At 41.0% G+C, this 13,187-nt stretch overlaps 1 protein-coding gene across 5 annotated transcripts in view; it reads left to right on the forward strand.

Annotated features, from left to right (window-relative positions):
• Positions 1-13,187, forward strand: part of TMEM164 (transmembrane protein 164) — a 170,951-nt gene that overhangs the window by 37,305 nt on the left and 120,459 nt on the right. The window lies entirely within an intron of this gene.

The raw sequence follows: 13,187 nt of genomic DNA on the forward strand, positions 1-13,187 counted from the left end.
ATTTCTCCACATCCTCTCCAGCACTTATTTCCATTTTTAAAATTATAGCCATCCTAGTAGGTGTAAAGTGGTATCTCATTGTGGTTTTGTTTTGCATTTCCCTGATGACTAATGTTGAACATCTTTTTATGTACTCATTGTCCATTTGTATATCGGAGAAATGTCTGCTCAAGTCCTCTGCCCATTTTTTTTTAACTAAATTTTTGTTGTTGAGTTCTTGATTGTGGGCTTTGATTAGAGATTTTAGTTGCTAACTAATCTCCCATGAAGTATGTATTCTCAATTGGAGTTCTTCAAATGTTAACAGTGTGGTGTTGGTAAACATTTAAAGCACTGATTTATACCATTTGCCAATTTCTGTGGTCCATTTAAAGCTGCCAATCTGTCCTCACCAAAGTAACAAAGGAGATGGGAAGGGATACGCACAATCAGCTCTTGCTAGCCAGTGCTGTTGGGCTTCCAGCACACCACTGAATGTTAACTAACCACCCTCCAGTGTAGAATAAAACTAATATACACACACGTGTATCACAGTATCTATGCTGAAAGTATTTTAAATTAAATTGCACACATTATAACTAAAAGTAAATGAAAATGATTTTCAATTACAACACTTCAGCACCCCCATTAAAAGTAAGAATAGCTACCATTTTTTGAGCACATCATGTGCTAGACATGTTCCAAGTGTTTAATATGCAAGATCAGTAAACATAGGAGGAAACTTAAAACAAGTTAGTAGTAAGTTGAGACTTGAACCAGGACCCCAGAGCCCTTGCATTTGACCTCTTTGCCACACTGCCTTCTGTCCCACTCGTGGGATTTACTTACTGAGTGCTGGCTACCCTAAACAGAATGAACAATTTTCTTCTAACGCCAGAGACTCTTCTTTTTACTTTCTACCCTCCAGCCTCTCTAAAACCTATTCAAATTGGAAGTGAAACCTAAAGTTGTGGTGTTACTACTTATTGATGAACTGTAGAGGGTTAAAAATATCCTTTTCTTGACTGCAAAAAAAACATATTTTGTAAGAAAAATTTAAGCAAGTCACAAATGGCAAAAATAGAAAGTGAAAATACTCTGTAATCCCATCCGGCAGAGATAATCATTAGTAACAGCTAGCATTTATTCTTCCTGGTCTTTTTCTTTACACATTTTTTTTTTTTTTTACAAAAATGGCATGATTCCTTACAATCTGAAACTTTTTTCACTTGACAATATAGTTGGATGCCAGTGCATATAGCACTACTTCATTGCTTTTAACAGCAACGTAATATCCCTCGTGTGAAAAAAGTTTAAAGGATTTTGAAGGGCTATTTTGAAGAAGGGATGATAGGTGGCACGTGGGACCGAAAGGTTGATAACCTCTGTTGGGCACCAAAAAGAGATCACCGTTTTGTCCACTTCCCCCTCCAGAGCTACCATAACTTACTTACCTGGAATGATAAGATGAAAATCAGTTAATGTTAAGAGTTATGGGAAAACTCTTAAACTAAGCTATGCAGGGATGATTGAGAGATAAGACTACATATCAAATTATTTCACATATCTTTAGAGTTTTGCAGCTCTGGTCTTTGAAACCCTATTTGGAATCTCTTTCTTCAACTCCAGTAGGCCCTGCTCTGAGTTTGAGAAACATTGCTTTCAAGGCAACGTGACCTTTTAATTCCTCTTCATCTGTTGCTCATTTTGCAAGATGGCTACCACTAGGTTTTCATGTTGTTCTGATCTGTTGTTTCTCAATGTTTCTTTGTTTTCTCCTCTGTCCAGGCACTTGTCACTAGCAAAGCTCCTACTGACTTTATCAGGTGTGGCATTTATTATTGTTGCAACTGGGAATGATAGGAGAAAAGAAGGTTATCTAGGGGAAGGTTTAGCCAAGAAGTAGTAGAAGTGTCTGACAGCCATTATTAGGTGGCTGTCAAAATAGCATGCTTTACTCTCCGGCATGTACCACTCCAGGGAATGAAATAATCCAAGAATGATAAGCTCTCAATTGCCATCTGTCGGGTTGTGATGCTGCTTGCCTTGTTCTAGTTAACATTGAACACTGACCTCACACAGCTCTTGGAGAAACTTAGAGGAAGATAAGATGATCATAGAGTGTAAAGCAAACTGACCGAATGCCTGCAGAGAGATGGGCAAAAGGTCAATGGTGTCAATTTATCAGGAATTGTCTATCTCCTGTTCTCTTCTCCTTTCCTCTTTACCTCAGGGACTTGGCAGTATGGTGTTTTTCCCTGTAATACAACATATTTGCATTCTTTTACCAGTTTAAAGTTAGTTTAGTAGGGGTGGAGGGCTAAGAGGTTTGGGCTGGGGTCAGATGCTATCTTTTTTCTTAATTAAGAAGGTAAGAATATGAATGTTGGAAGCTCATGAATGGACATGTCATTATCTTTCAAATTACATGCTAAGCATCAGGCTTGTACATGTATATTTTACTGTACCTTCTGGTTCATATCCCTTTTGAAGCTGTGCCAGCTGTGCTGGGGGGCAGCAGCCATGAACTGTGCTAAAAACCCTGCTTCGCTGGCTAGAGTTGATTGGACTAAGAGTGGCCACCTGTCCCCAAAACAGCCCATCCATCACCTGGTGAACAACATGGGCATGACAAGATGAGCTGGGCCATTCATCCTACTTTCCTAGGAAATTAGAATTGGGAAGCTGAGAGAGTAAATAAGGCAGTTTGCAATAGGAACAAGAGCCAAAAGATGATGGGGAGGGGAAAGTCATGTCAGGCCATGTCTAAGCTGGTGTTATGAGTAGACAGAAACCATGAGTAAACAGAAGAAGCCAGTATGAGATGAATGGAGGTGACCTGAGAGACAGACGAGCTATTCCTCACGACCACTTTGAACCCAGAATCCCCCTCCAGTTCTCCTGAGGCTGAGATTTGTCCTGCACTAGGATTCTCATGGGATACCTGTTTTCATACTATAAACCTCCCTCTTCTTGAGCCAACTTGAGTAGGACTGTTTGCTTGCAATAAAAATTATCAGGCCAATGCTTGTTGTCTTTTGGGGTTTTTTTGATAATAGTGAAAAAAGAAAGATAACAAGTGTTGGCGAGGATGCAAAGAAATTGGAACCCTTGTACACTGTTGATGGGGATGCAAAATGGTGCAGCTGGTATGGAAAACAGTATGGAGATTCCTCAAAAAATTAAAAATAGAACTACCATATGATCCAGCCATCCTACTTCTGGGTATTTATCCAAAAGAATTGAAATCAGGATCTCAAAGAGATGTTAGCACTCCAATGTTCATTGCAGCACTATTCACAATAGCCAAGATGTAGAAACAGTCTAAATGTCCACTAATGGATGAATGGATAAAGTAAATGTATATACATATAATGGAATATTATTCAGCCTTAAAAAAGAAGGCTATCCTGTCGTATGCTATGACATGGATGAACCTTGAGAATATTATGCTAAGGGGAATAAGGCAGCCACAGAAGGACAAATACTGCATGATTCCACTTATATGAGGTATTTAAATAGTCAAACTCATAGAATCAGAGAGTAGAATGGTGGTTACAAGGGCTGGGAGGTAGGTGTTACGAGGGACTGGGAAATTGCTACTCGATGAGCATAAAGTTTCAATTATACAAGATGCACACATTCTAGAGATCTGTACAACATTGTGCCTGTAGTTAACAATACTGTATTATACACTTAAAAATTTGTTAAGAGCGTAGATCTCATGTTAAATGTTCTTACCAGAATGAAATGAAATAAAATAAAATGTCAGACTAGATCAAGGCCCCCTACCTTTGCAATTGTAGACTTTTGGGCTGAATCAACCACAGTTGGTTAACATTTAGGGTTAACATTAAGTGCTGAATGAAGACTATTCTGGGTATTATGGGGAACAGTGGAAAAACACAAATACCTGATTATTTCTCTCAAGCTCAGTGCTGACGTTATGGGCTTTAAATCTGTGTTCCTGGCAAACAGTGAGAATGAAAAGAGGCAGGGATCCTGAATGTTCCTTTATCACCTCACAGCTCTCAACCAACAGGGGGCCTTCTTTATCCTATTTAATCTCTCAGTAGAATATTTGCCTTTCATTTATTACTATTTCCAGTCAACTCTTGATTATTCATGTAATAGAGGAAAGCATTAATGTGAATAATAGAAGACTGCCCCACCTTGTCCTCTCTTCCCTGCTATAGCAGCACTGAGTTCCAGAAATGGAAACCACTAACAGGAGAGGTAAGGAGGCTGAAAAAAGTTGGGGCAGAGCCAAGCAAATTAACATTGTTTCTTCTCCCACTTTTACACCGTCCTTCTAAATGGTCCCTGTTGAGTTCCTTTTCTGGTGCCAGTAGGAGATTGCTGGAAAGGCAGTGCCATCTGCTTGATTAAAGCAAAAATATGAGAGTTTCAAAAACTAAATTATAGTTGGAGGCAAGTTGACTAAGATGCTGTTTTCTTTCCCATCTATTTTACCCTTTATCTGTGTTCCACATCAGAGCCACCCAGCTTTCTGATTGGCAGCCATGATTCTCAGTTCAGGATTTTGGACTCAGCTAACTCAAGTATCAACAGTGAGGTTTCTCAAAGTTTGGTTCTTGAGCTACTTGCATCAGAGTCACCTTAGGTGCTTATTAAAAATGCTGATTCCTGGGCCCTACCCCAGTTCTATCGAGTCCAGATATGGGGGAGGGTAATTGACCTGGAAATATGAATTTTAACCCATCCCTCTCCAGGTGATATTTATGCACTCAACTTTTGAGAGTGACTACTCTGTAAAATAACCTGATGAGATTTGGAGGGTGGTTCTGGGAAATTACTAACATTTCCATTTCCTTCACTATTAGTAGACCAAATGAATGGGCGGGGAAAGTGGGGCATTCCAGGTGTCAGAGAGTGTTTATATGAGTGCAAATAGATAAGGATTCTCTATTGAAAGGAAAGTGAAGAAAAATGGAGACACCACCATGCAAAATTAGATGGCGCTTAGCATTCAAATATTTGTTGAATTACTGCCTGGCTAATTGAGAGTTGATTGGGCAGGGACACAGGAAGATTGTAAGTTACAAACTTGGTTTGCATCCATGTTTCCTTCTAAAGAGACCACCCTCTTCTCCACTCCTCCATTGTCTTTATTTAGAGTGAAACTAGCCAGTCATCTCCAACATATTTAGGGTTTTGTGATAATTTAAATATATAAATAGGCACTACATGATGCCACTCAATGGTTGTACATAAATATAACCCTATTAATCAAAATGAGGATATTGTGTCTATTTTAAGACAGTGCTTATACTGTTGAGTCTTTTTTTCAAACATGGCTCTATGGTGTAAAGCAAGGTCCTGTGTTTCGTTGCTTTCCAGGCATTCCCTAACAACTGTTGAATGGGTTTTGTTTCAGAAGTTTCTTTGGAAGTCTGTTTAGAATTCAGATTGCATTTTCCCATGGACACGATATTCTTGGAGGTCAGGTTCCCAGACCAGCTGGCAAAAGCCTGTTTAATCTGAAGTGAAATGGAAGTATGTACAGTCCCCCCACCGCCCCTAACTAGGATTCCTAATGGTGTTTTTATGGGAAAAAGCACCAGAGTTTCAGACCTTTGATCCTAGGCACACAGCTCAGCTTCACTCTCTGAGCAGAATCACGGGGATTTATTGTTGGAGGGAACAATTTAAACTCTTTCACATGGCTTCCTAGCCCTTACATGATGTGGCTTCTGCTCACCTCTCCAGCATCATTTCTTGACATGTTTCCCCTGGCACTATATTATCTAGGCAAAAGGAGCTACTTTAAGTTCCCTGAATGTCTCTTTGTAACCTCTGGGCCAGTGAAACCTTTACTCATGCTTTTCCCTCTGCTTGAAACCTCCTCCCCCCACCTGCTGCCCAATTGGTGGCTCTGTTATAGGCTCTTAAAACTCTGATCACACTTTTTATTTTAGTGTGATTTGTGTGTTTTATATCATTTCTGTTCCCTCCTGTCAGACTGAGTGCTCCACAAAAGCAAAGACTGTGTCTGTATTACTCGGCTGAGGTATCCCCAGCACTTAGCATAGCATTTGGTGGGTGGTGGTTTCTTAATAACTATATGGCAAGTGAATGAATGATCTAGTCCTGGGGTTCTCAACCTTTTTGTAGCTGCTATGCACATGATGGGTGGTCTTCACGTGCTTAACAGAATTAGCTGAGGGCTGCATCAATAAGAAGATGATATTTGGGTTATGCAGAACTTCCAACTGCTGTGTTTTTAACTCACCTTTGCTCCTTGACTCAAGAAAGCATATAGGAATGCAAGTGAGAAAGAGTGAATCATCAGAAGGATAACATACAAATGAATATATATACAAATAATTTGCAAACTTCAGTACTTTAACTATTATTCATAATAAATCACTTGCCTCACCTCTCTCACCTGATGAGACATACCCGTGGGCTGCTAAACTGTGCTGGGAAGCACCAATCTGGTCCAACCCTGTTTTACAGGTGTGGGCTCCAAGATTTAGAGATGGCAAGTGTCAGGGAAGAAAAGTTTCTCGTCTATCCTTCTAAGTTCTTCTGGCTGGTCTAATAATTGAATTGACATGAGACAGATTAGCAGGAGAAAATCATACAAACAAAAGCTTAAAAACATGTATACCTCCTGTATACATGGGAGAGACCCAGGAAAATTGAATAACTCGCCAAAATGGCTGAGGCCACCACCTTAAATACCATCTTCAGTGAAAGAAGAAAATGTTGAGTGCGGAGGAGTCAGTTATGGAAAGTTTCCAGGAAAAGCACAGTAAACAAGGGTATGGCTGTTATGCAGAAGATTTAAGTTGTTGCCTTCTTCATTGATGAAGTCTCTAGAGGTTGAGTCATCCTTCTCTCCTGGTACTGTGAGGGAGACACCCCTACAAATGTAAAAGTCTTTTACAAAGGTCAGCTTCTACTTGGTTTTCAGAGCTTCTCCCATGTCTCCTATTTCTTACAAATAACCAGCCTAAAATAATCCTTATGCTAAAGAGACATATTTTGGGGTGACAAATTCTGCTCCCCTTCACAAGTTTTTTGCCCAAGTCCATACTTTGGTTAGTAGCTGTTCTGGAATTAGAACCTAGGCTTCTGACTCCCAGGCCATTGTATTTTCTTCCAGAGGTATGCATTCTATAAATAAAGTCTGCATGCACTGAAACAACTTATCCTTCTGTGGATAGTTGGGACAGTCTCAAATCACTTGACCAGGGTCACTACAGATGATGGATTGGGGAAAATAGGAGGGTGAAGTAATGCAGAAAGTACATACTGTAATTTAGGTTTGCTTCATTAATGCTGGGCCTGGAGGAGAGCTAAGGGAGTACAGCTTACCCAAGGCACTGCTTATAGATTGAGACGTAACAGATGGCTTTTCATTATTCTAGGATTCCACATCTGTAGAGAGTGTGGAACATGACTGAATGCTCAGTGGACATTTCTTGATTATGTGATTTGCTGAAATAACTCTGCTGGTGTGATGATAATACCATTTAGAATTTTTTATACCGTCAAGGATTTAATTGGTAAGCATGTGGTTTGATAAATGTTGTTGTTATTATTATTATTAGTTTTATATAGTTCCTATAGAGCTAGGAGGAGCCTTTAGGCCATTTGGTTTGGGGCCCTGCCCCAGCTATTAAAAATTACATAGTACCTTAAATACCTGTTACTTAATGTTATTTGCACTTTTTGTTATGACTCCTGTGGGTTTCTTCTGCTCAGAATAGAATCGGCCATAGGACTGAATTAAAGGATACAACCTAATGGGTCACCTAAGCTCAAAGGCATTTAGGAGAAAGGCCCATCTGTTGGCCACTGAAGAGGAAGGTTAAGCAGTGCTTTTCGTGGTATAAGCCTGTGACCCAGGGTTAGATTCTTGTGGAAGGTATGTGGCCGGCTGGAGAGAACAGCATAGCTCATTTCTCCACCTACCTTCTAGTAGGACATGCTCCAGGAGTCCCACATTAGGCTGGTTATTTCTCCCTGTGGTAAAGAAAACATCCAGCAGGTGGCTAATTGAAAAGATCGTAAGCCCAAAAGCCAACCTCAAAGGCTTGTGAGAGCCAAGCATCCTTCCACCTGGCCACCCAAAGTCCTCAGATACTGGTGGGCCAATATCATAACGAATAATAAAGGAAAGCACCATTCATTGCGTCCCTTGAAGAAAAGGTGATGTATGGCTTTGTATTCCCTCAAACCACCAATAGTTTGCTCCATGACAGTTTTGCTCACGTGCCTTTTTAATGTCACTCTGAATAAACTCTCATCTGTCGGTGTGGACTGAGGGAAATGGAATGAGCCTAGAAGGGCTATTCTTGAAGTCACGCATTTCCTTCCCCCTTGTCTCCACCAAACCACCCAATTCTGGGCCGTTTGCTTCTGCCTCAATTTCTCCTCATAATGTGGCAAAAAGCATTTTGGTTCTAGGTACAATGCAAAGCTTCCTGGAGTGAACCAAATGTGGAAAGTGCTGTAATTTGAGGCAGTTTTCAGAAAAGAGTCCCTTCTGATAAAGAAAGGCCCTTTATTCTTTCTTTTCTTTCTTTCATTTTTTTTCATTTATGCCTCATCACATTTTGTCCAATTTCAGCTCATCACAGGCTGAATTTTTCTTTTGATGTCTGCTTTCCAGAATAGCCCCTGCCTGAAAAAGAGAACAAAAGGCCAACTTCATGGCTTTCAATTTGTAGCGTCCTCAGCCCTTTCATCCATCTCAGTGCTTCCCTGGTTGGGAACAAAACCCGAGCTCCAGGGTCGGAGCACATACAGAGGAAGAGCGGTCTTTTAGAAATCAACCACATGAGGATTTCACGTTCATTGTGATTCTGCTTTGTGATTGGGTCAAGTGTAGGTGGGGAAGCGAGAGAGGGCTTGGAGGAAAAAAATTACTTTGTAACCTCTGCAGAAGCAGACACTCCTATTTTTTCACAGAAGTTTGATTAAGAAGAAAGCATGTTTTAAGGGTTTAATTTGCTAATTCCGGGTTGCTTTCTGTCTTGAGGGCATCTGCGTCAAGGTACCCAGTTTGGAGGATGGAGCAGGAGTTTGTGCTGGCATTTGGGTGCTCTCTCAGACACCAGGCCTTTGTTCCCTAGTTTCCTATCCATTTTTCAGTGCCTGCTTTCAGACTTCTCTACTTTTCTCTTCTGCTTCCTTTGGTTTCAAATCACAGAAGACCTATCACTTTGTGCTCCTAGCTTGTTGTCTTGGTTACAGACTTCTTCAACTTGCCTTTTTTTTGAAGGGAATATACTGCTTAAAGTATTTTAAAAATAGTGACTGAGGGCTCTTTCTCTACAGATACTGGGGTAGTCAGCTGTGGGTAGAACTGTGGGCTGTACATTGAAATCACCTGGGACTATCTAAAATATTACTGCCCATGCTCCATGCCCGACCAAGTGAGTCAGGATCCTGAGGAATGGGCCCTAGAAATTGGTATTTTATTTTCAATAAACTGCCTAGGTGATTCTAATGTGCATTTGGCATTTAGAAGCGTTGAGTTTTAACAGCAAAGCCAAACCGCTGGGTTCTGGGCTGTTTGAGACAGGTGAGGGAAATATGATCGACTTTTCTGTACCTTAGTTTTTCCTGTCTAGAAGATGGGCCCAGTAAAGTTTGAGGAGTGAAAGTGGCCCACTGTGACTGCTTCGTCATTACTGTCACATACAAAAGAGAGGCACCCTCTCTTCAAAAACAGTCCAATTATCCAACTGGCTTGGTGTCTAGGCTGTCATAGTGGCTTGAGGCAGTCTCGGGGATTAAAATAAATCTTGCCAGTTGCTTGAAGGAAGGAGCTTATCTGTGAGGAGGAGCAGCAGTTTCACTTTCCTCAGTATAGTTTGGACAGAACTTTCTGGGTTTTTGAACCTTCCCCAACTTCTAGCCAACTCCCTTCTCATACTCCAGGTAGTTAGCAGAGTTAGGTGCCATATTTTTATTCTTTGTGAAATTGCCTTTTTAGCGTGTTTTTCTGACATAAAAGCAATACATGCTCATGATCCAAACCTGAAACATTACAAGAATATGACGCATAGCAAGTAAAAGTCCCCTAGAAGTCGATCTCCCAGAGATAACCACTGTAAGCATGGTTTTCTTCAGATTTTATGTTTGATTGGTTGTTATTTAAAAACTCAAACAATTTGAAAGGAATAGAAGAGCCATGTATGATTCCTTCTAGCCCCTGATCCCTAACCTACTATTTCTTCTCCCCAGAAACAAACCACCATTACCAGTTTCTTGGAAATCTTGAGAGGTACTCTATGCCTAAACAAGGCTTAAATATTTTAAAGTGACTTTTGATTGGATAACCAAATTTATCCATATATTGTAGAGACATCTGTTTGTTTCATTTATTCATTCAGCAGTTATCCGATAAGCATCTTGTATATGCCAGGTACTACATTAGCTTCTGGATCTATCATAAGGACCAGCACACAGCCACTGCCCTCCAGAGCTTATGGGCTAGCAGGGAAGATCGACATTTAACAAAAACACAGCTGTTGTAAAGTTAGAAATGGTGATGAGTGTTGTGAGGAAAAGAACAGAGTTTACATGCGTCACTTCCAAAATAGTGGTTAATAGAGTCCCCTTCCCCAATTTTCTGATACAGAGGTGTGGGTAGGAGATTGGAGGCAAAGACTAACCCCCAGCCTTTATTCTTGTCAGCAGTTTTCATCTTCTTTCCTAGCAGAATTTTCATCTGACAAAATATCCTGCTGAGAGTTAGGGTAATCTGCCAGCCAGCTTTATCATTGGTTAACAGAGTGCTACCAGTACTCCAGATCAGAAGACTTGTGTCAGCCAGACTGTGAGCTTCTTGGAGACAGGAGCCATGTCCTGTATCTCTGTGTGCCCAGAACCTCAGCAAGGACAGACTGATGCAGGCACCAGGTGATGGGTACTTTTATTACATTCTCATTTTATACCTTAGCAGCGCTGCAAGTGGTAGGTATTCTTATTCCCATTTTTAGATGAGAAACCAGAGGCTTTAAAGAGGTTAAAAAAAACCCTCTCCTTTAAAAATACTCCTAATCCCCTCCTGTGCTCGCCCCCAATCCTTGACCATAGCCATGTCGCTCCTCGGTGGCAGAGCTCTGAAAACATTTGCTGGCCCACGTGGCTGTGACCGTGACACAGTTGGTCTCCTTCCTGCAGGGTACTGGATACCATCCATCTCTCCAACAGGTTGGCCTAGGCTCTGTTCCTTCAGAGTTGTCTGGAAGATTTTTAAGACAACTCGGCCATCCTGTTCTAAATATTTTTCTGGGATTCAGGTCAAGGCAGCAGTGTGATCCTCTCTTAAATGGGTCAGAGGAGGAGGACTCCCGTGGCTCCCTGAAAGGTCAAGCCTCTCTGTACTCACTGCTCCTCTTCCCTTCTCTTCCAGCTTGTGCCTGGGCTGGACTCTGGCCAGGGAGCAGAGTTACACTTGTCTATGTTTCCTGGGGAACTTTTATGTGTCTGACACTGTTAGGCACTATGGAGAGTGGAGGCAGAGAAAACTCTTCAAAAGACAAATTATTGTATAGGGGAGACAAAAGGGAGTATTAGCTACAAACATGATCTTTGGAATCGGACAGTTCTGGATTCAAGGCAACTCTTTGATTTATTACTTGTGTGATCTGAGGCAAGTTACTTAACCTTTCAGTAGCTCATAGTTTTCTCATATGTAAGTGGAGATGGGGTGGGGTTCAGAATAGCACTTACCTCATAGGATTGTTAGGCATACATGAAACGATACATGTAAGATGCCGAATATAGTGCCAGGCACATAGTAAGCACTCAATAAAGAATAGTCAGGGCCATTATTACTTTTATTGCTATTACTATTATTATTATTAACAACAGTGGTAGACTAACTGAGCAATAAGTACATAGTACAGTTACCAAACCAAGTGGATTCGCCTCCTGGTGAGTTAAATAAGACTCTACACCAGTGGAAGTTGTCTCACAAAGTAAAGTGTATTTGCAGCAAATAGGAGACCCTGAGGAATCATTTCCAAAGTCATGGCATCCTGGAACAAAGGGAAGCAAGGGCCTTTTATTTTGGATGGGGAATGAATATTCAAAAGGGAGAGGTGGGTATTCACTTGCGCAGGCTCAGTTGTAAAACATGCTTCCACGTACACTGCAGGTTAAGGTAATGAGGCCTAAGCTCCTCCTTGAGAGGTCTTAGCCTTAAAAATAAGGCAAAAGTCGTGGGCATAGCTCTTGTGGTGAGACGTGGTCAGTTTCAGGGTGTTGGTGGTTGCATCTCCTTAATATAGCAAAAGGGATAAAAACAACTTGGAAAAACATTTAAATGCTTCCAAACCCACCCTTGAGTTTCTCGGGGCACCTAGGCAGTGACAGTACCAGTTAAGTACAAATGGAGTTCAGAAAAAAGGAATGATCAATTTGTATGCGTTATCCTTGAAATCTCTGGAGGAGATAGAAGTGGAATGAAATACGCCAGCCAGAGCAAATATGAAAGTGGGAGGCTGAACAGAACTGGAGTGGGAACAAAAGAAGGAACCAACCCAATATCTGGCATATTTTTTTTTTAATTTTTTGTTTATTGCAGTAACATTGGTTTATAACATTGTATAAATTTCAGGTGTACATCATTATACTTCTATTTCTGCATAGATTACATCATGTTCACCACCCAAATACTAATTACAACCCATCCCAATATCTGGCATATTTGGATTCTACTACCTGCTCACCTGTCTTCACAGCCAATATCTCAGCCCTTTATGGCTGCCCGTTTGGGAGAGTACTGCATTACTACTCGCAGTTTAGAGGTGGTAGTCAGAGGGAGGCTTGTCGGCTGGCTGCTCTGGCTGCGATTTGGAGGGAGTCTGTGCCTTGGTAGAGTTGACATGGGTCCTAACTCCGCAACTTGGTTTGTGGATTCAAAGAGTAATTTTGATCAGCTTACTCAGGGATGTGGGTTTCACACTCCCCAACCTTACAAAAGACTTCTTGATAAACCACAAGGCGGATGAATGATGAGAGAGAGACATGTATAGAGAGAAAACACTGTGTCAGCCAGGCCATAGCCTTCCTGATAGCAAGGTTCCTGAAGCCAAACTAAACAGAGGCTTGTCTGATAACCTAAAGTCGGAACCTAATGGAGTTGAAGGGTCTCATGAAAGAGACCATGTAGATATTGTTAAAAAAACAAAATTCAGCCAAATAAATTTGAAGATCTA

The sequence above is a fragment of the Diceros bicornis genome, chromosome X (assembly GCF_020826845.1).
Source record: "Diceros bicornis minor isolate mBicDic1 chromosome X, mDicBic1.mat.cur, whole genome shotgun sequence".
NCBI classification, from domain to species: Eukaryota; Metazoa; Chordata; class Mammalia; order Perissodactyla; family Rhinocerotidae; genus Diceros; species Diceros bicornis.